The sequence below is a fragment of the Peromyscus eremicus genome, chromosome 3, assembly GCF_949786415.1.
Source record: "Peromyscus eremicus chromosome 3, PerEre_H2_v1, whole genome shotgun sequence".
In the NCBI taxonomy this organism is placed as follows: Eukaryota; Metazoa; Chordata; class Mammalia; order Rodentia; family Cricetidae; genus Peromyscus; species Peromyscus eremicus.
The window spans coordinates 64317690-64341453 of NC_081418.1; the positions used below are offsets into that span (position 1 = coordinate 64317690).

The 23764-nt window shown below is 44.4% G+C and overlaps 1 long non-coding RNA gene and 1 pseudogene across 4 annotated transcripts in view; both read left to right on the forward strand.

Annotated features, from left to right (window-relative positions):
• The first annotated feature begins 2619 nt into the window (after positions 1-2619).
• LOC131906925 (uncharacterized) overlaps positions 2620-23764 on the forward strand; it is a 31382-nt gene continuing 10237 nt past the window's right edge. Inside the window, exons 1-2 of one of the 4 annotated variants that reach the window (XR_009378235.1) lie at positions 2620-2635; positions 17577-17707. This is a non-coding gene — a long non-coding RNA (uncharacterized LOC131906925). Of the gene's footprint in view, positions 2636-9215; positions 9482-10743; positions 11056-11084; positions 12409-17576; positions 17708-23764 lie in introns of those variants that run through there. The other 3 variants (XR_009378237.1, XR_009378236.1, XR_009378234.1) reach the window with 3 other exon arrangements.
• LOC131906924 (replication factor C subunit 3-like) lies at positions 12640-15131 on the forward strand (annotated as a pseudogene).

Below are 23764 nucleotides of genomic sequence, written 5' to 3' on the forward strand. Positions count from 1 at the left end.
GGGTTTCTCTGTGTAGTTTTGGAGCCTGTCTTGGAACTCACTCTGTAGACCAGGCTGGCCTTGAACTCACAGAGATCCATCTCCATCTGCCTCCTGAGAGTTGGGATTAAAGGCATGTGTGCACCACCACCACCACCACCACCACCACCACCACCACCACCACCACCCAGAACACACATTGTTTTTTTAAAAAAGAGTAATTTATTGAACTGCACTTTACTTCAACAACAGTGTCTATAACATAGAAAGTCCTTAATAAATATTGGATACTTTTATATTCACATGAATATTTCTACACCTTTATTCTTCCTCATTCCTAAAACAGTATTTTCCATTTTCTCTTTTCTTACGCAGAAATTTGCAGATATATTTTAAAGCAGAAGCCTCTCCAGGCATGGCTTGTAACCTGTAATCTCAACGTTTGGGAGGTGGAGGCAGAAGGATTCAAGGTTTCCCTAAATAGTGAATCTGAGGCCAGCCTGGGCTAATAAGACCCTGACTCTAGCTGGAGATGTGGCTAGCCTGGGCTAATGAGACCCTGACTCTAGCTGGGAATGTACAGCACTTACCTGGGATGACAGGCCTTATTTTAATCACCAGGACTGGAAATAAATAAGAAAGGGAAGGTCGACTTTTACTGATCAATTCCATATTTGTTTTATTTTTGTCTTAAAGCCTGTGTTTGCTTTTCTTTGGTTTAATTTGAATTTGCAAGTTTAATTTGAATCTGTAGCGTTTAGAGTTGAATATGTATTTGCATGTGCTCTTTCCCCTTCTTCTTTTTTTTTTTTTTTCTTTCCCCTTCTTATTTTGTGAAAACAGTGGGCAAAGTTCTTGAATGAGGCTTTGACCGCATCTTCTGATCTAATATTTAGTGGTTTGCTATCAGTATCTAAGTAAGGCATAACTTCTTTGAATCTTTTTGATCCAAGAATTATTCTCAGTAACGTTTCCATCTCTAAGAGCTCTAGAAAGGTGTGTAGCCACTGATGAGCTCCAGCCTCACTGACTTGTGTTTGGGGAATGTGGTCCATATGTCTTCGACTCTGAAGAAATCACTGCGGTTTTTGAAAGGGCATTTCTCCTACCACATATGTTTTCGTAGCAATGATGGTTGTGACTCAGCCCATCTGTCAGAGGATGGGATTCAGTGAATGTGTCACGGTTGTTTCTGGCATGTTTACCATATGGAGAAGGCCTCGTGCCCATGGACCAGCAGCCTGATGTGAGCTCCACGCTGAAATGCGCACCTACCCCGTGTGGGCTGCTTGCTGGACTAGCTGTCTCTGGTGATCCCAGAGACTGAAAACTCGGCATGCAAAGTGACAGCTGTGATGGAGAGACACAGCCCCACTGTGTGCCTCAGAAGGCAACAAGAGCACACCACGCCCTTGGATATCAATGTTGATCCATTTATTCTTTTGGGGTTTTTGTTTGTTTGTTTGGTCTGGTTTGGGTTTTTGAGACAGGGTTTCACTGTGTAGCCCTGGCTGTTCTGAAACTCACTCTGTAGACCAGGCTGGCCTCAAACTCACAGAGATCTGCCTACCTCTGCCTCCCGAGTGCTGGGATTAGAGGCATGCACTACCACTGCCCAGCGAATTTATTCTTTTAAACTGGCAATAATATTCTCAACTGATCACCCTAACTTATACTTCAGAATTGATTTAAGTTAAAATGAAATAAAATCCAAAATTTAGTTTCTTAGTTGTACAGCTTGCCATACTCAATAACTACAAATGGTTAGTAGCTGTTACACAAGACAACACAGAAACCACTCTGCCATTGAACATTTTTCTTTAAATTTATTTTATTTTAATTAGTTAATTAAATCGAATATTTTTCTATTGCAGGACATCTCTAGTCATAAAATTCACAGTGTGATGAATTTGGGATGCATCAACTTTGCTAGACCATGGCACGCACAATCAGTCCACACTAACCAAGGTGTTGCTGTGTAGGCATTTAGTAGGTGTGATTAAAATCTGCAACCAGTTGACTGTGGATGATTGGGTAGACCTCATCAGTTGAAGGGCTTTAGGAATAGAACCAAGTGTCTCTGACGAAGACATTACGTCTGGAGAAGTTCCACCCTATGCCTGGAACTCCAGTCTGTCTTTCCTGCCCATGTGCTATATGTTCTGGAGTTTCCCTCACCACCATATAAGCCGGTGCCTTGCAACAGATTTCCCTATAGGAACAAATATAGATACAAATACTCAATAAGTGATATATATTTCCCCCTCTCTGGTTGAACCCAAACTAATGCAGACAGGCAGCCTCTCACACGTGAAGGTCCACACTCCAAACAGATCTGCCCCTAGTTCATCCTACCCGGGCCCCGGTGTCACACAGAGGAAATATCCTCCTTCCTTGTAACAGGTAGTCTCCAGTCTGCTCCTCTCGCTTTCTCAGAGGCGGCCTGTACCAGGCATTCCTTCCCTCTTCTACTTCCTGTCGTGTTCTACCGTGTCTCAAATGCTGGTGTGTAGGCCGGTGATCACCTAGGAGAGACCCCAGGGCAATGGGGTGTGGCCAGCAAAACAAGAAACAGACACTCTTCTTCCGTTTTACAGACACTCAATTCTCATTCCTTCTGATCAGACTGATGAAATCTGCCCCAATGGATGAAAGGGTAAAGTATTGATCTGTCAACTTCTATTGTCCTTTCCATTTAACCCCCCTGGCGGTGGGTGGCATAGACACAAACGCCAAGAAGACATGAGTTTCTCAGGCATTTTAGCCACAAAGCAAAGAGTCAGAGTAGAAGGTAAGATGCAGGAGTCCAAAGTGAGGGCTGGCTAAGTTAAGCCTGTTGGAAACGGAAAGCTTAGCAGTCCTGTGCTTGTGCGCCTGCGCCTCTCCGTTCGCTCCCACGCAGGCACAAGTGTTTGCATGATCTGTATGCAAATGCATGTGGACACCAGAGGGTGACTTGCCATCTGCTGCCTGCCTTTTGGTTTTTGTTTTGTATTTTTGGAGACAGAGCCCATCACTAGGTTGGCGATGCCCATTGTAGGCCAGGCTGGCTATTGAGTGGGTCCCAGGAACCCACCTACCTCCCCAACTCTGGAATTGCAAGTGCATGCCACCATACCAGCATTTTTTATGTGGGTTCTTGGGAGCAAACTCAGGTCTTTATGCTTGTAAGACAAGAACTTTACTGACTGAACTATCCAGTCCCTCCCCACCCCCGTATGACTTTGAACCCCTGACCTTCTCCCTCCACCTCCCAAACTGCTGGAATTTCGAACACATGCCACCACACCAGGCCGGCATCTTGTTGGTGTTTAAGACTCATCACATATTAATTACATTTTTTTTTTTTTTTTGCAGTGCTGGGAATTAAACGCTGGGCCGTGGGAATATTAGGCAAACACTGTACGATCTGAGGTATATCTCCAACTCCTCACCATTGTTTCCTTACATTCCTTCACAGTCAGTTTTCTTCTTTAGAAAAACCCCAGGGCAGGCAAGGTGCACATCTCCAGCTGCCCAGAGGAAAAGACTGGAGAAGAAAAGGGGGAGGGGAGCGTGGCATTTTGGGGTAAGCTGGCATGAAGCCAGCCCCAGGGCAGCAGGCAGTAATCACTCTTGTTGAAAACTGTGTACATACTCTACTTTCACTTCCGCCTCCTGCTCTCAGGTACCGTAGCAGTAAACTGCTTTCCCTCCCCATACCTTCTTACCTCCAACTATTCTTTCCCAACACTGTGATCTCCATGTGGCCAAATAATGAGCCTTTTGCAGTGTCATAATTTATAGAGAACTCAGCACAGTTCAAGAGTTAGCAAACACTTTCTTCTCCCAACCTTCTCTCTCTCTCTCTCTCTCTCTCTCTCTCTCTCTCTCTCTCTCTCTCTCTCTCATGCATACACATGCATGTAGATGTAAATGTACATGTGTGCGCAGCTGCCGAAGCCCGAGGTCAATATTGCGTATCTTCCCTCAATTTCTCTCCGCTTTTATTATTTAAAGTTTTTTCTATTATAGCTGCTGTCCTGGCTATAATATGTCAACTTGACCCAACCTATAGTCATCTGAGAGGCGGGAAACTCGATTGAGAAAATGCCTTCATAAGATCAGGCTGTAGGCAAGCCTGTATGTAGATGAATTTCTTAATCAGTGATGGATGGGGGAGGACCCCGTATGGGAATATTCCTGGTCTGGGGGTCCTGGACTCTGTAATAAAGCAGGCTGAGCAAGCCCTGGAGAGCAAGCCATGACCTCTGCCTCAGCTCCTGCCTCCAGGTTCTGGCATCGTTTAAGTTCCTGTCCTTCCCGTGATGATGATCAGTGATGTGGTAGAGTAAGCCAAATAAACCTTTTCCTCCCCAAGTTGCTTTGGTCATGATGTTTCATCACAGCTATGGTAACTGTAACTAAACAAGACCTAAACAGTGATACCAGTTGACATGCCATGGTGGATGGGGGAACCTCAGGGGGCCCCATGCAAGATGAAGAGCTACAGGCAATTATAACTACTGAGAGAGGGTGAACTAGCCATCCCCAGCGGTGAGGCCCTTGTTTGGTTACCCAATGTCAAGTGGTCAACATTAAAAACATAAACATGTGAATAATACTAAATGGATTCAGCAGGCTATAGTTATACATTTATTCTTATACATACATATATATGCATAATAATAATAAATAATAATTAAGTAAAAAGACATGAATTTGAGAGGGAGTAGGGGTATGTGGAAGGGGTTGGAGGAAAGAGAAAGAGGGAGGAAATGGTATAAATACAGTACATATATATGAAAAAATTAAAAATAAAAATATTATTAGTGTATATATGTGTGTGTTGTGAGTTACACATCTCATGGCACATGTGTGGAAATCAGATAACTTTGTGGAGCTAGTTTATTCTCTTTTACTGTTAATGGATTCCAGGTACTGAACTCAGACCATCAAGCTTCGCCACAAGCACCTTTTACCCAATGAGACATCTCACCAGCCCGTCCACCTTTATTTTCTGAGACGGGTCTCTTACTGAGCCTCAAGCTGATGGATTCAGCTGGGCTGGCCAGCCAATGAGCTTCAGGAATCTTCCAGGCTCCATGCTTGTCTCCCAAGACTGGGGTTACAGGTACACACCACCACACCCCACCTTTTACACGGGTCCTGAGGGTCTGAACTCAGTCATCTTGCTTAGGTGGCAGGCACTTTACCCACTGGGACACCCCCTGCCATCAAATATTCTCTGACTTTCATGACACCACCCCTGTGGGATTTTCCTCCTGGCTCAGTGTGTCTTTTCCTGGCTCTTCCTTTTCTGATATCAGATGTCTGCAGGCTTCTATCCCTGACCCTTCTCTTCCCCCTTTAGATTAACGTGTGAATTTCAGCGACTTCAGTGTTTTCTGTTCTTTATACATACTGCTTTCACACTTATTAATCTAATTTGACTGTTTTTTTCTTTTTTCAACTCCAAAGCCATGCGGCCCACCACACAGGACTCTCCACATATCCAAATGGATCTCCTGGCCCTTTCCCGAAAGCATGATTCTCCTCTGACCTGTCCCACTCACTGAATGGTATTAACGTCTGCCTAATTGTTCAGCCCGAGACCTGCAGGTTATCCCTGGATACACCCTCTCACCACCACACCCCATGCAACACCAACTCTGCCTTTTCCAGCCATTAGCGCAGTTCTGAAATCCACCCAACTTCTCTTTTCCCCCATGACCATGCCACATCCACGCCACTGACACACCCTGAGAGCTTCCTCCTCATTCTCCCTGAACCTGTTCCAGACTTCTCTCCTTATAGTAGAGACAATCTTGTGGTAAATAATTATGTAATTATTAAATAATTTTAATTAAATAATTTTACATTACAATTCAAATCCCTTCAATCGATGGTGATTGTCTGAGTTCTGGAACTACTTCTAAGACCTAGAGGGCCAGTAACGGCCTGCCTTCCAAGTGTTTCTCCAGTACAGTGTTGTTCTGTGGCCCCTTTCCCTACACATGCATCCCGATCACCCTTCTTCCAGGTGCTCACACACCCTTTCCTCTCCAGGTTCCGCTGTGCACACCACTCCTGCTGACTGAAGGTTCCTGGAGCTCGTTGGAGGTGGGGGGGCATCCCAGGTGTCAGCTCAATTGTCATTTCCTCAAGGAGGCCCACCCTAGCCTACCATGCTGTTACCTGGCATATTGTCCTTTTTCTTCAAGGAATTTGTCCCAGTGTCTACTGTATGTATGGGATTGTCTGTCTCCCAACTCCAGGAGAGGAGAAGTAACATCCATGCTGCTTTTTAAAGTTTCCTCGCCATGAGCAGTGCTTGGCCTTGAAAACACTAACCGGGTAAAAAGAGGGAAGGGAAAAGAAAAGAAATAAGTTGCTTAACCGCTTATAGGAAAATTAGATTTTATGCTGCTGTGAGCTTGCAATCCTGGAACCACATGCCGTGTTTCCTGTTGAAATAATCACACACTCAACACGGCTATGTTAACAAGCTCTGTCTCTGTGCTATGCGGGCCCCTGGTGTGTCCCTTCTAAGCTCTGAGTCCAACATATTCGCCTTTCCATTCCCCAGAAACTGATATACAGACAGATTCCAGCTCTCCTTCCATCAGAAACAATAGCCATGGTTTAAAATCCCAGTTAAAAAGTCTCCATGTGTTCTGAGTTAGAGTGAGTCATGCAATGCCCCAGAACCCTGAGGGATACCTTTCGGGTGATTTAGTGCCTAAATTTGGTATTCCCTGCAGTTCTCCAAATAGAATATTTATAGGCTTAAAAACAAAACAAACAAAAAAACAAGATGCAAAAGGAATGGTGATCACATTTTGATGGAGATGTAGTAGAGGGAATCTATTAAACACGTACACTGAGTTAGAAACTGGGGCAAGGGTAAAGCGCCACAGCTCCTCCTCACCGGACAGCCTGCTCGGGGAGAGAGGTAAAGGGCACAGCTACACACTCACTCCCAACATTGCGCACTTGCTGGGGTGAGAAACCTAGGAGTTATCCTTGATTCATACTTGACATCATGGTTTCATTATCTGGGGCAAATCCCTGCCTTGACGTTGTTGCGCTTTTATTCATACAGCCTCTGAGCTAGGATGACTGACAGGTTTAAAATGAAAATCGCCATGAAATGACGAGAAAATGATGGCTTTCTGCCAAGTGGATGGCTAGGTGGACATTTCCTGTGGCTGTTTCTAGATTTCATCCAACTTCCCAAACAGTCTCTACACGGCCGCCAGGCAGATCATTTTAAATCCTGAACAAGAGCATCTTACACTGTCACTTGAAGATTGGGCAGTGATTAACCAGCAAAGTCTGTCACCTGCTCACTTGGAGGGCCCCACCTGCTGTGCCATGGCCTCCTCCCTGCTCCTCTCAAGGCTACACTTGAGCCCCGAAAGCTGGACTCACAGTTCCTCAAACGCACCAGGGCTCCTTTGAGCCCACGCACAGTCTGCTGCCTGTCTGGAAGAAGCTGTTTCCCTTCCAGACACCTTCATTCCTGGTCTGACCTCAACACAAGCATCAGTTCCTGGGGAGAGGGAGGGCAGGGCGCGCTGCTGACTTCCAGTAACTGTCATCATAGACCCTGGTACCTCTCGGTCAGCACACTCAGACAGTTGGCATCGCTGATTTCTGTTAAACCACAAGATTCAAAGTCAGGACTTTGTTGATACTGGTCACCTTTTTGTGTGTAGCCCTCAATAGAAATCAGCCCAGACTCTGTGCCACAAGATTTTTTCTTTCTTTTTTGTGTTTTGTTTTTTCTCTGTGTAGCCCTGGCTGTCCTGGAATTCACTCTATAGATCAGACTGGCCTCAAACTCAGAGATCCACCTGCCTCTGCCACCCAAGTGCTGGGATTAAAGGCATGTGCCACAACACTTGGTCCCACAAAATGTTTTCAATGAGGAGAGAGAGAGATGAATAGACAATTCTTACTCTAAGTATACAGTTCTGTTTACTGTGCTCGAAACTAAATTCCAGCTGAAAATTCCTGTGAATTATTAGAATTATTGCCGAGGGTTTTGTTTTTTCTGATTGGTTGTTTTTCTATTTTTACTTGCATGCAGATTTGCTTTAGTGGGATTGTGACTTGATATGCTGTGTGCGGGGAAGATGGCGAGGGACTAATGGCTCCAGCCATGTAGAAATGTCAACAAGCGACTCTGTAGGTTTAGTGTTGGAACAGTCAGGGGACCTGGACCGGCCTTTCCTGCAGTGTGCCACTCTGGGGCCGTGAAGAGCAGCAGATGTCAATGGGAAGATGAGGACGGTAGCCGTTCCTGCAGTCCGTTCCAGGGATCTAGTGTAGGATACGTCGGAGGACTGGGCTGGAGTTCACTGTGATGTGCAGCTCCGGGACAGTCTTGGAGACATAGACTTACAAAAAGCAGTCTCATTTACGTAGCACACCCCTGCATCTTTAAGCACACTGGGGATCCAGGGACTTGAAACCCAGAAGACAAAAACAGGCAAGTTAGGAAGCATTGACATTGAGCTCAGCTGGACTCCTGAGCCAGTTCTGTGGATTATTATCTAACTCTTGGTCTGTGAGAGATCTCTGTCAGCCTCTAGTAAGTTCCTCTTCTTTTTTTGTTACCAGTTAGAGGTGGTTTCTGTTTCTAGCAACTCATAAGATTACATGATTACACAATTACAAATACAGAGACATGCCTCTGTGCAGGTGACAGCGGGGACCAGAAAGGTTAGAAGGGGGGTTATTCCACAAATTACAGAGGTGAGAAGGGGCCTGAGAGTCAGAGAAAGAATCAGGAGGAGGGGCGGGCTGAAAGTGAGAGAGAGACAGAGAGAGAAAGAGAGAGAGAGAGAGAGAGAGAGAGAGAGAGAGAGAGAGAGAGGAGAGAGAGAGAGAGAACTAAAGGAGGAGGCCTGCAGGAGAGGAGGGCAGACAGAGGGAAGTCTGGAGGACAGGAAAGAGGTCAGGATTCGAGGACACCTAGCCAGGTTGGACACAGAAAGTGAAGTGCCTGGGCTAAAGCCACTTCAAAGCCCAAACTAGGAAATAGAACAGGCTCAGGGGACCTGCTGACCCAGATCATCAAACATTTCATAGAAAAAGGAGGCAAGGTAAAAATGGCCCGATTCCTCCGAAGGAGCTGTCAGCCCGCAGGGGCTGTGGATGGAGTGCACGTCCTGAAGGGCTGGGATTTATTGCTCCCTGACAGGGGTTTTATAAGAGTTTCTTCTCTACTTTGGTTCACGCTAGCTTATGATGAGACTTACTGGGAAGCATGCTAAAGAAGGAGAGAAGGAGGGGTACTTCTGGAGGATCCTTCACCTTGGGGACCACACAGATCTTGTTTGAAGACTAAGGTGACAGTGCCTTTGTGAAATCCGAACCCTGTGCAGATAGGAGGAGTGTAAAGACTGCCAGATCAACTGCAAGACGTTCAGAAAGCTGTCTTACAAAACGTCAAATGACTTGTCCCCATCGTCAGAATGGGAGAAGTAGAGAGGTCAGCCAGCATGGAGAGAATGTAAGAGAGAGGGGAGATGATGAGAAAGAAGAGAATACATGGGTAGATAAACAGAGAAGGCAGGGATGTAGCTCAGTCGGTGCTTGCCTAGCATGCTAAGTCCTGGTTCAATCCCATGCCTGTAATCCCAGTACTCAGAAGGTAAAAGGCAGGAGGATCAGGAGTTCAAAGGCAGCCTCAACCACATGAATTCAAGAATAGCTTGGGATACATAAGACCCTGTTTCAAAAACAAATACATACATACATCATACATGCATGTATACACACACACACACACACACACACACACACACACACATATATATATAGCGAATGTATACATACATTGATGACAATAAAAGACAAAATTCACATAGGAATTGACAATGTGGTTGGCAAACAAGGATTTCTCATCCCAAATAGCTGTGTGTTTGGGAAGCCCCCTATCTAGAAGTCCCATTTTACTGACCTAGGGTAGGGTCTTCCTATATTTGGGGGTCCTAGCATTGTAATGGCCAGGGATAAACACTGTGTTCTATAAAGCTCCCAGGAACCCCACATACCCTCAGGTAGAGAGCAGCTTTCTGTTCTAGGACTTTGGGAACAAAACATGTATTGGATGATTCTGAGAGTTCTTTTCATTCATAAAGAGAATTGGAGATGTGGTCAGGCACTCAAATATTTATGAAATACCAATATACTTTCTAAAGGAAGTGAATTAAAGACATCCTTCAATTGACCAAAATATAATGAAGAACTAAAGCTTAAAAAGTCACGGAACGACAGGTGTGGTTCTTGTTTAAAATGTTAATATTGTTCTTAAAAAATACGTACATAAATAAGTATAATTGAATAAAATAATAAATCTCCATACTATGATAGCAATGACTAAAATGGGACAGAAGAGTGAAAGTGTTACACCCACACACATACATATATATGAAAAAAGACACTGTAAGCAAAATGAAGTTATCTGTATAAAAGTCCAGGTTCAAAGTCTCACAGTTCTGAATGGATATTATCCTAGTACTTGGCTATACCACTAGGAGTAACCATGTAATAAATATATTTCCTTCTATGAAACCTGGAGGGCAATTGTATTTAATTTTCTGAATGAAATTTAATTTTGTTTGAAGAGCACCCACAGACTGGGGGAGCGTTCCTTTTCCACCTGTGGATCATATGAAAATTCACATCCAGGAGAATGGAGGGCTCCAGGCACTGCACCGCTCAGACTGTTGCCATGACGACAAGCACAGTTTATTCCAAGGTCCCCTTCCTTCCAACAGCCTTGCTCCTTACACGGAAGCAGCGGCTCCCATGGCGGCGCTGTTTCAGTTTCCCAGAGCCTCTGCAACTGAAGGCCGAAGTCTGGACCACAGTGTGGATTTACCCCTCCTGGAACCCAAACACTGGTGGCAGGCCATGCCCCCTCACTCTTTGAAGTTAGAACCATGTTAGTGGCCTTTCTGATTCCGAAAAAAAGTGTAGTAGATGATGGGAGACTAGAATCCCCGTTGTAAGAATCAGAGTGAGGTAAATTACAAACGAGCACGAGAACGATCTCAGAAAATGAGCAGGGATGATGGCTCCGTTAGTGTCTTTTTCTTTGGGGACATTTCATGAATCTGAGCTTGAATGTCAAAAATACTAGACTTTTCTTTTAAAGAAGGAATCGTTTTGGAGAAAAAGAAACCAGCGAGACTTGGCAGTCATGTGGGCTTGTGTGAGAAATTAGAAACTTGAGTTGTGCTAAATTTAGCTGGTTTTCCCCATGGGACATCTGAGTTCAGGGACTATGCAAAGAAGGCTGGGACATTTGGCTGCAGGATTCTACAAGGCATAACAAAAGTCCTTCTGGTTTCATGATGCTGAAGAGAAAAATTCTAACTAGTTCTAAAAATTCGTACCAAGTCCCGCCATTCAGACAAATAGCCGAGCACCCCTTAGGCCAGCGTCTAGATTTTGAAGTTGTGATGAGGCAAAGGATGTGAAGGTAAAGAGCCAAACTCCGAACCTCCAAGTGCAGTGCTAAGTTCTTTACAGCCCCTTAGCACCGAGGAGACACAGCTCCCACGGGTCCGAATCCAGAGCCGAGGAGAGCTATGTTTGGAGAACAAAGAAAGGTAAGAAGAGCCAGTATACGGCTTACCAAAGCTAAAGTTCTGGCCACAAGGCCTCTTCTGCTCAGAGACAAACCCTCATCCCTTCTGCCTTTCCAAAGAGGACTGTGGAAACCCTCTCCAGAACATGCGTCGGGTGGAGCCTCCACGGTGCCCCCACAGAGCATTTCTGGCATACACCAAAAACAGCCATTAGACATGGAGAGAAGCAGGAAGAATGACTGTTCACCGTAATCAAGAGAAAAGATAAACAAGGAAGGAGACCCACGGGTGATCTGGATATTGAAGAGGGCAGACGTTAAGGTAACTAGTTAATGTATTAAATGAACCAGAAGAAGGAGCGACAATGGTCGAAAGGCCAGGCTCAGAGCTGACATTTGAGTGTGTGCAAAAGACACATGAGCATTTTCTAAGGGACAAAGATGGTGTCCCAGTTTGTTCTCTGTTGCTGTGAGAGAACGTTGACCAAAAGCAAGGTGTAAGACGGAACAAAGCCCTCACCAACGGTCTTCAGAAGGTAGTTGGACAAGAACAAGGAAACAGCACTGCTCTGTGGTCTCTGCCTCAGTTACTGCTTCTCTCACTAACATACCTGGCAGTACAAGGTGAAATCAACCCTTCTGTGCCCAAGCTGTTTTCCATCAGTGTGTTACCACAGCAACAGAGAAGCAAACGAACACTCGCTGCACTCGAGGTTAAGAACACACTGGATGCATTTAACAACAGGCTGGGCAGAGGCGAGGAGATGGTGGTTACACTCTAAGACAAGACAACAGAAAACACACGACGCACGCACAGTTGGAAAGAAGGTTTGAAACAAAGGGTAAGAGCTCTGTGGAACAAAGAGAGGTCGCCTGTGTTTAACTGGGACCTAAGAAAAAGAGGGGAAACAGGCAGGAGCAAAAGCAGTTTTTGGAGAAACAATGAATAAGATCTGTCCAAAACTTGATAAGAAATTGTTCCGCAGATTCAAGAACCTTGGCGCATTCTAGGTGGCGTAAACAAACAAACAAAAAATATTTTTGTGAAGCTTCTAGAATTGAAGATTATGAGAAAACTTAGGGAGCTTCTGGGGGAAACACTTATTAACTTCCAAGAAGCAACAGCCATACCAACAGCTAACTAGGATAACTAGGGAGGTCAAAAGATCATGGTATAACATCTCACAGTGAGGGAATAAAAACTGTCAACCTACAGTCCTACACTTACTTACCATGTCATTAGAAGGAAGGCAAAAGGAAGTTTGAGACAACCAGAAAGCAATTCACCAAGGTGCAATACTGGAACAATTAGAGGAAAATTTACATATGGAGGGAACTGATCACATAAAAGCTGACCATGTGTGTTCACATGTGCTGCATGTTCAGTGACCTGCAAAGGTCCAATGTGTTAAAGACTGGTCTACAGGGTCTTGCTGTTAGGAAGCGCTGGGAACCCTTGGGAGGTAGTGTATTCTGTGGTCTTTAGGTCACTGGGGGCATGCTCTCAAAATGGCTCGGGGAAAGGTACTGGCTCTCTCTCACTTTGCTTCCTGGCCTGTGATAGAAGTGGATTGCGGACGCACAGTTTGGCGCTCGTGGGGAAAACTCGTCTTCTGTCTAGGTGGCGGGCGCGTGGGTGGAACTCCAGCTGCCATGAGCCTCTGGGTGGATAAGTACCGGCCGTGCTCCCTTGCCCGGCTGGACGATCACAAGGAACCTGCGGCGCAGCTGCACAACCTGGTGCAGTGTGGTGACTTCCCTCACCTTCTAGTATATGGTCCATCAGGTGCTGGAAAAAGACAAGAATTACGTGTATCCTATGAGAATTTCATGGTGTCAGGGTGGAAAAATTGAGAACTGAGCATCAAACTATCACAACTCCATCTGAAAAAACAAAAACAAAAACACTGAAATCAGCACCGTTGCCAGTAACTACCACCTTGAAGTTAATCCCAGTGATGCGGGAAACAGCCACCGGGTCGTAACTCAGGAGATGCTGCAGACAGTGGCACAGTCACAGCAGCCTGAAAGCAGCTCACACAGAGCCTCAAAGTGGTGTTATTGACAGAGGTGGGCAAACTCACAAAGGATGCTCAGCGTGACTTGTGCAGAACCATGGAGAGTGCATGTCCACCTGCAGGCTGATCTCGTGCTGTAATTCCACGTCTATGCAGTAGGTGCCCGGCAGTTCGTGTGCCTGCTCCCAGCATTGAAGATATTTGCAGTGTATTATCCACTGTCTGCAAGGAGGGTCTGGCTCTTCCTTCGAAACTGGCTCACAGGCTGGCAGAAGTCCTGCAGAAACCCCAGGAAAGCCTTACTTACGTGTGAAGCTTGCAGAGTACAGCAATGCCCTTTTACAGAAGACCAAGAAACCCCTGAGACAGACTGGGAGGTGTATCTGAGGGAGACTGCAAATGCTATTGTCAGTCAGCAGACTCCACAAAGGCTCCTTGAAGTCCGAGGCAGGCGCTACGAGCTTCTACCTCACTGTCCTCCTGAGATAATAACGGAGGGCCTGCTCTCAGAGCTCTTACAGAACTGTGATGGGCAGCTGAAGGGAAGAGTCGCACATGGCAGCCTACTATGAACATCGACACAGCAAAGCCGTGTGTCACTTGGAGGCATTTGTGGCCAAGTTGTGGCACTTTATAAGAAGTTCATGGAGGACGGACTGGAAGGCATGATGTTCTGATGCAGCTAGCAGCTCCTCCAAGCACCTCAGAAGTCGAGTTTATACAGACTGATGCTGGGGCTGTAATAAATCAGCTTTATTTACCTAAAAAAAAAAAGAAGTGGATTGCTCTGGGTACACTGTCCCACCATGATTCACTAGACACCCAAAGCTGTAAGCTTGCTCAGTCTTAAACCAAAACACCCAGAATCCTAAGCCCAAAACAAAGTTTTTAAATAAGCTAGTTAACTTAGGAGTTTAACATGTAACTAAAAGAAAGAAAGAACACTGAAAAAAATACGAAGAGTGGGCAAATATGTAACTTGGTTGCTTCATGTTCCAACAGCCACAACAATGTCTTATGAGAATTATAATATGTTTAAATAAAATACATGACAACAACATAAGGTGGACGTACTGTACTAAGTGAATCACATGCTCTCCAGAGAAATGCTAAGAGAATATAATACAAACATTTATAACCAAACACCTAATAACTACATAAAGCAATAAAACCATAAAAATATGTGATTAATAGGAAAAAGACTAGGAAGAATGAATGCATGGACAAAGAATAAATGAACAAGTTACAAAGCAAACAGCAGGGAGCAAAAGGTGGTGGTTTAAAACCCAACTCCATCAGTAATCCTATACGATAAAAATGAGCCAGACCATCGAATCCCTAGAAGACTGTTATACTGAATAAATTATAAAAATCCAACAGCTATATGATGTTAATAATAATGACTACATGTAAGAATCACAGAAAGGGGGACAATTCAAAGATCATAAAGGGTATAGTTAGATACTAACCCGAGAGAGCCAATGCATTATGTTAACAGTGGACATTATCAAATACATTCTATGTTAGTCTTATAGGAAGCTTTCAAAAATTTTCAGAGGCTTTAAATTATGTTGACAACATTCAATAACTACAGTGGAGTTAAACTGTAAGCCAATGAAAAAAACATAATTAGAAAATGTCCCAAAGTTTTGAAATTGTACTCCTAAACTGTTCCACGATCAAACCACCATGGAGAGTTATGGTTTGCATTAAATGCCAGTTGAATCTTCAGAAGCATTTTTGTGGATTCATTAAAGACCTCGAATAGATGAGAAGCTCTCAAGGGAGCAATCAGGCACCAGTCCTGATTTCTTTCTGTCTGATCACTCCTATCTTTTGGGGTCACCTTCTCAGATTAGATCCATCACAAAATGACCTTGTCCGGACTATTGAGACATCTTTATCTAATTAAGGGAAATACTTTTGCCTCACCAAACTATGACTAGCAATACTCAATCCCACGGTCCTGGAGTTACAAGCCAGTGAGATATTTAAAAGTTCCTTCATATTCCAGAGGACATGTGGTAATGTCTGAGAGTTAATCTGAGGCAGAAACATTCCCACCCTCCCTCTCTTCATCCTCACAGACAGCTCCCTCCAGGATATTCTTGATGTTGCATCTATGTTCCTCTCTGTGGTGTTACCTGGAGGAGGGCAATGTACTGAAGCCAGGAGAACAAATACTGAGACTTCTAAGCATGTCTAGAACCAATGACCACACATGCATGCTGTGTGGTGCTGGAGGATTTGGTTCTCATACACAGGGGCTCTACCAACACTGGAAGAGCCAAAGAATCCTCTTTCAACTACGCCATAAAACTACGGAGGCTCCTCCACTTACAGTGGGAGTTAGGTGGCAATAAGCCCATTGGAAGTTGAAAACATTGTGATGATTTAAATAAGAAATGTCTCCAAAAGGCTCATTGATTCAAACACTTGGTCCCCAGTTGGTGGTGCTGTTTTGTAAAATGATGGAACCTTTAGGAGGAGGAGACTTGCTGGGAGGAGTTATATCCATGGGGTGGGCTTTGAGGCATACAGCGTTCCCCACTTCCTGTTCTTTCTCCATCTTTGTTTCCTGTGTGTGGATGAAAATGTGACCAGCCGGGTCTCTGCTCCAGCCACCATGCTTTCCCCACCTGAACCCTTTGCCTCCCCCAGCATGATGGAGTCCAGCTCCATGGAACTGTAAGGCTTTAACACATGACACTGAATCTCATCAAAAGAAGTGTAACTAATACAAATATCACAACAGAAATGCATTAAACTCCCCCAACCTACCTAGTCATAGCTCAGCCAAAACACACTCTTCAGGTATCAGTTGCTTCCTTTATGGCCATGTGGCTGATAGACAGTTGCCGCTCATGACCACAGCCCAGGAGAGTATAATACTGCGGATCATTGATTGGGAGTTTGAATGAGTACCACTTGGCACTATTATAAGTTGAACACCACAGACAGGGACTGTTTAAGAAGCAGGACGGGCACAAAAGGTCTTATAGCGATGGTGACGAGACATGCCTTGATATTATATTGACTCCCATAAATTCCTCCTTCCCACACCACACATATCTTTCTTCATAACAGTTCATCTTTCTCATGCTTTAGACCAGCCATTTTCAACCTGTGGGTCGCAACCCCTTTGGGGGGGGGGGTCGAACAACCCTTTCACATGGGTCACCTGAGACCATCAGAAAGTACAGATATTTACATTATGACTCACAATAGTAACAAAATTACAGTTAGGGAGTAGCAAGAACATAATTTCATGGTTGGGGGTTACCACAACATGAGGAACTGTATATTAAAGGGTTGCAGCATTAGGAAGGTTGAGAACCACTGCTGGAGACCATCAGGAGGCAAGGGGGTCACAGGCTATGCTCACTGGGAGTGGAGAGAAGGATGTGGGGTACCAATCAAGAAAGAATGAGGAGCAGTTGGATTGACTTTTAAAAGTTAGATGATCAGATTTCACTCAAATGGAGCCGATAATATATCTAAAACTAGTGTCTTTCATTTTGAATTATCATTTGTCTCTGGCACACGTTTTATTCAACTGTATAAACACAGCTGGGTGTAGGGATTGGGTGAAGTCCTGAGTGAATGTGTGTTCTTGAAGGGCCATAGCCTTGTCAAAGACCTCAATGCCTCAGCCCTGGGAATGGCAAAGCCTTTCCTAGTGAAGCTCAAAGGGACGACAAAGCCTTCCTCTGGTCTGAATGCAAATGTTGACAGTGTGTGCAGAAATGTGCTCTGTAGCTTTCTCTCCCTGGTATTGTGGCTGAACACTACTCTCTTATAGAGATGAACCCTACTTCCTTGTTCAGCTGTATATAATAACTGGACTTCTTGTTGATCTGTGTGCAATAGCCCCCACCCCACCCCTGTTCAACAGCTTCCAGGGTGCCTTGGCTTTTTCATCAGGGAACACATTCCACCCGACTCTGGCTTTTCTGTGTCAGTGTTTGTCATCCGTTCCCTTGTTTCCACAGAGTCAAGCCAGTTCCTGGAGCACTGCAGGGACGGGGAATCTACATATGGCGTCATCTCTATATTACTAGGACTGGAGAGGTTGAAGCAGAAGGATCCTGAGTTTAAGACCGTCCGGGATTCCTGCCCACAGGTAAGACGGGCCTTTCTACATCAAGTAACCTAATCAACTAGATCTATCCTGCTGGCAATTAGCACTAACCATCACCCCAGCAACAGAGATACTTAAAAAATTTTAATCTATAAGAGAGTAATCCTAAAATGCCATGATGAATTACCCTGTACGATGGCTAATCTTAGTTGTCAACCTGACTACATCTGCAATCAACTAAAACACAAGCAGCTGGGCACACCCGTGATGGATTTTCTTGATTGGATCATTTGAGTTCAAAGACCCACCCTAACTCTGGGTCACACCTTCTGGTGTCAGGCCACACAAATGGACACGAAAGAAAGAAGATTTTGCTCTTTGCCTGCTTGCCCTCACTCCCACTGACAAGTTCATCCATCCTGTTGCCGAGGCATTCCTTAACTGGTGTTAGAACCTACTTCTTCAGGATTCCAACGCAGACTGAAGACCAGCAGCTCTCTAGGATCCTCTGGAACCCCAGCACAGACTGGGACTGCTGAGATGTCAGCCTCATGGACTGAACAAATGGGATTCTTGGCCTTTCCGTCAGGAGACAGCCACTGTTGGACTAGCCAGACCACAGCCTGTGAGCCACTCTAAGAAATCCCTTTACATATATTCATTCTATCAGCTTTGTTCCTTTAAAGAACCCTGACTATACACCCTGTGTGTTGAAGAATGTGACACTGAAGGTGGGTACATTCCTCCCTAGCTCCGATGGCATTTACGGTTTAGTGTGGCCCACCATTTATAAGTTACCTAATGATATGGCATTATCAAGCACCCAATAGCACCGCTTTCCTGGAAAGGACTGAGCTCCTTTGAGCACCTGCTCATCAGCAGGGGGATGAAGATGCTGCCTCGCCAGTTCCTACAAACACGAGCCAAGCTTCTCCACTCCAAGTTTCAAACCATTCTGCATCCTTGTGGGATCCTGATGGTTAAGGATGAAAGTAGACACTGAGCCTCTGGGCAGACTGACTCTTGATGGACTTGCCATCACAAACCACAGACAGAAGAAGTTGACTATTTCAAGAGGAGAGCTCTGCCTCACACCAGAAAACACATCACTCTCCATCCTTGCTCCACTGTCTCAGCAGCACAGGGACAATCAACACAAGTGTGTTAGACTTCCTACCCAGTGTGAGAATTCTTCTGTAATATCCATGTCAGGTTTCCGTCTATTGATGAAAGCATTGCTGAGCAGAAGAAAATCGTGTTATTGCTTCTATAGATGCCTTCATAGCACCTTTTAAAAAGATCCTGACAACGTGTACTCCCATCAATGAAGCTTCCTATGGTTTCTCATTTTCACCATACAACATTAGCAGATTAACTTTGCCAAATCTGAGTTGCAGAGGTTTGTCTATCTAAATATATATCTATATGCACTTAGATAAAATTGGAATTTTGATTTGTAATTTTTTTTTGAGACAGGGTCATTCTTCATAGTCCTGGCTGTCCTAGAACTCACTATGTAGATCAGGCTGGCCTGGACTTAACAGAGATCTGCCTCCCGAGTGCTGAGATTAAAGGCGTGCACTGCCACCATGCGTGGCTGATTTGTAATTTTTATATTGCTTTTAGAATTTTTTTCTAACTGAGGTCTTCTTTATAACTTTTCTTATGTACTACATGTATTGCAAATGTTCTCCTCTCCTTTCATTTGCTCTTTAACTTTGTGTAGAGTGTATTCTGTTGTATATATTTTAAATTTTCATATGGTTAAGTCTTTTTGGTTTTGTGTTGTGCTTAGAAAGTCATTTCTACTGGGCAGTGATGGTGCAGGCCTTTAATACCAGCACTTGGGAGACAGAGGAGTGAGCTCTGAGGCCAGCCTGGTCTACATATTGATTTCTAGGATAGCCAGGGCTACACAGAGAAACCCTGTCTTGAAAAAAGAAAAAAAAAAAAGAGTGGTAGAAAGTTCTTTCCTATCTCATCATGATAAAAACTCACCTTTCTATGTGCTCTCTTGTGATGAGGCAAAGAAGCTAACTGGGAATAGCACAAGCTTTAAAACCTTAAAACTCACTCCCAGAGACACACCTCCTTCAACAAGGCCACACCTCTTATTCCTTCCCAAACAGTTCCACCAACTGGGAGCCAAGCATTCAAATATATGAGCCTATGGGGGCCATTGTCATTCAAATCACCACACACACACCCTCCAATCTGAATTGATGAATGAATAAGAAGATGGTATTGCCAGTGAGTTAAGGGCTCGTATTTCTCACTATTACTCCAGATCCAGACAAGTAGAAGGAATTGAGGTTTTATTTTCCTCAGATTACACTGCCTTCCTTGTGTTGTGTAAGTCAACAAAAAAGAATGGAATAATCGATTCTCTAAAGCAGGTGAGAAACTTTCTCAATTATATACAAAGGTTTTATAATTTCGTTTCTTCGTGTGTGTGTGTGTGTGTGTGTGTGTGTGTGTGTGTGTTTGTGTGTGTCGCCTTGGCATGAGTGTGGAGGTAAGAGGACAACTTTCAGGAATTGCTTGTCCCCTCCACCATCTGGGTTCCAAGGATCAAACTCGGGTTAGCAGACTTGGCGGCAAGCACCTCTGCCTGCTGTGCTATCCCACGAGCCCCTAGTTTCTCTAAGGAGCAGCCGTCTCCCAACCTTCCAGAGCAGAGAGAATCTTTGCCAAGTCTCCTCTGGAGGAGATGAAACGGCATCCCACACTTCACTTGCTGTGTTCGGATGGGAGTTTATAGACTGTGGGAGGGAGTCCTAGAGAAGGAAGGCAAGCCATGTGACAATGTTATCTGTTTAAAACTGGCACACATGAAATCCCTGCAGTGGTTCCAGGAACTGTTTAAGAGAGCTGAGAAGCCACAGACTATTCTGTCCACCTGCTCCAAACGCCACGGCCCTCTCCAAGCTGCAGATACCAAAATGCTCGAGTTCATTTCCTAAATGTTACGATAACACTTTGGATACATTCAAATGCCAAAGGAAATATTGAAGTTATTTTTGACAAAGAAAAAGAGATATTTGAAGTAAAAATATAGTCAATATTAATTTATAAGCTGAAGATAGTATGCCAGTACTCATCTGGGGAAGAACAACCCTTGTGGGAATTTCCCTTCTCTCCCCCAGTATACAGACAGCAGCCTGTTCATGGGCATCCCTGGACATGGTCAGCAGATCTTGCATTTCAGTTCTAGAAAACAGGTAAACTACTCTGCAAAAAGAAATGTCTCGAATTAAATAACCCTTTTACTTAATAAAACACATATTCATATTATTTAGCACAACCATAGCAACATTAATTATTTATATGGTTGAAAGGACTTTGCTGTAATTGACTGGAGTTTTGGATTAGAATGAAAATTCCCACATTCTGATTCATTGGGAAAATGTCTACATACCAACTCAGATTTTATCTTTGAGAGGATACTATTGTGTTCTTCATTATGTGAAAAATTAAAGCTCGTATATTATTTTGTTCACAGAGAAAAGTGGCTACCCTCAAAAACATATTAATGCATGTATACAATTTGACAGATTATGCTAACTCATCTTTTAGCAACAATAGTGTGAATGTCTAAACTTACACACACACACATGTTCTCACTCTTAGGTAGGTATAGTTGTACTTGTATTTCCTCAGAGTAGTTAGTTTTTCCTCTCAGTGTTGGGGATCAAACCCAGGACTTCTACATACACAATAGGCAAGTGTTTTACTACCCCCAAGCCATGTGTTTAAATTCTTAGCTAATTTTGTTTGAGAAGGAAAAGGAGGAAAACTCTAAGGAGCCCTTCATTCAGCTTTCACTGGTGATGGGGAGCAGGGGTTAAGAGCACAGCTGGAAAGAGCAGCTGTATCCAAACAAGCAAAAGAAGCTAGTGGTGACAAGCTGTGTCTGAAGTCACCAAGTAAAGGAGACATGGAGGTTGCCATGCTGAAGGAAGCAAGCTGTTTAGGCTGTGACTAAAAATCAGTGAGATTTGTTACCATCTGAAAACAGATCCCAGGTGAAAGAGCAAGGCCTGTGTTCTAGAGCCGTTATCTAGTCTGAACACTCCCTGCGGAGGATTAATGGCTCCCAAGGATGGAGGGGTCCCACTTGCTGGAACTTATGCACAGGTTACTTTACATGGCAAAGGGACTTCACGGATATGATTGAGCTGAGAGTCGCAGGGTGATGACCTCATTAATTATTGTCTACATGATTTGAGCAGGACCAATGTAATTACAAGAATCCCTGGAAGAGGGAGGCAGGCAATCCCAAGGGGAAGGAGAGATGTAACAAGAACATTGGAGTCAGAGAGGGGTCTGAAGATGTTCTTTTACAGGCTCTGAAAACACAGGAAAGGGCTGTGAGCCACGGAACGCAGGTGTCTCTGGAAGTGAAAAAAAGGCCAGGAAGTGGATCTTTATCATGGAGCTTCAGAGGGAATGCAGCCCTAACACACCATTTGACTTTAGCCCAGTGAAACTGATTCTACTTCTGATCTTGAGAGGCACAAGGCGATAAAGTAGTGTTGGCGTCACTCCATACATGGTTATTTCTTACTGCACAGCAGGAGACCAATCATTAGTCCAAAGCCGTGTGAGTGGCTTACCTCTACTCTCAGTTGCTAAGGAGGTCTTCCATTGGCCTCCCATCTCTGCCTGTGGAGAGCTTTGTAAGAGAACACTGTATAGGTGCACATATGGGCAGTGCCCACAGCAAATGCAGACACAAAGGAGCTGGGGAGCTGACTGCATCTAAGGCCACATTTACAGTGAGAAAGACCAAGAGGTGAGTGGCTGAGGGCCGCTGTGGGCTGCCATTGCCTCTGCAATGACAGTTTCAAGATGACCTAGTGGAAACCCCAATCTCTAACTTATTTAACATTTTCTTCCTCTCTCCTAGCCAGTGAGGAACAAAAAATGTAAACAGACTTTTCTCCACATACAGGCAGATGCCTTTAGAAACTTATGCCTGGGGATGGTTTTCTTCTGAGAAAGACAAACACTATTAGACCCAACTCCTGGACCTGTGCCCACTAATGAGAGCCTGAAACAAAGCAGCTATTCCTGGAGGGTATTTAACCTGGAGACCACAGGGAGCTCAGGCCACTAGGGAAAGAATGGACTGCTGGTGGCTGGGTAAGGAGATGGCTGGCTGGACCACCCCATGCTGTTTCTGGGTCAAATTGCTCATACTCCAGTAGTTTGGGACTGGAGAACACCTGGTCTCTCTCTGCTTCTGCCTCCAAACTCATCCTTCCCATGGAGGTCATCCTGGCCTCTCGACAGCCAGATCTTGGCCTGTCAGCCTGGCCCTGAGTAGAATCCACACAAGCTGCTCCTCAGCTCCATCCATAGCCCCACAGTCTGTTCTGTTCTGGACTGGCTCTTTCCGAAATCCCCTTGTTGGCCATGAAAAATGTAGTGAAACTTGCTAACAGATAAAACCAGAACCCCCTGGTACATTACATGTGATTACTGTATTCAGAGACTAAAAAATCATTCATAACAAACAAAAAAATCTACAAGAATCAGTATAATTACGTATGCCTAGAATTCATATGCATTCATTGTCCAAATCCTTTTGTGTGTGTTTGAAGAATGAGAGAACTTTAATTACAGGTATTATACACCATTCCTACGCATTTCCACACACAGCTCTGAAATGTGCATGAACTTGTCTTACATAGTCACAACACCATTATCACACCCAATAAAGCAAATGCGACTCCCAATATCCAGAAGTCAGTTCATATGCAAATTTCTACCACTGCCCCCCCCCCCAGTGTCTGTTTTGGGTGATCTGTTTCAAACCAGGCCCCCAAACACCCTTGGTTGTGCCTGTTAAGTCTCCAGGTCCTCCAAGCCCACTGCACTCTCCCAGGCCTTGTCTTTTTTTTTTTTTTTTTTAATTGAAATAGATTTTGTTTCATACAATATATTCTGATCATGGTTTCCCCTCCCCCTACTCCTCCCAGTTCCTCCCCACCTCCCCTCCCATTCAGATCCACCCCTTTTCTGCCTCTAATTAGAAAATAAACAGGCTTCTCAGGGCTAATAATAAAATAAAACAAATCATAATACAAAACAAAA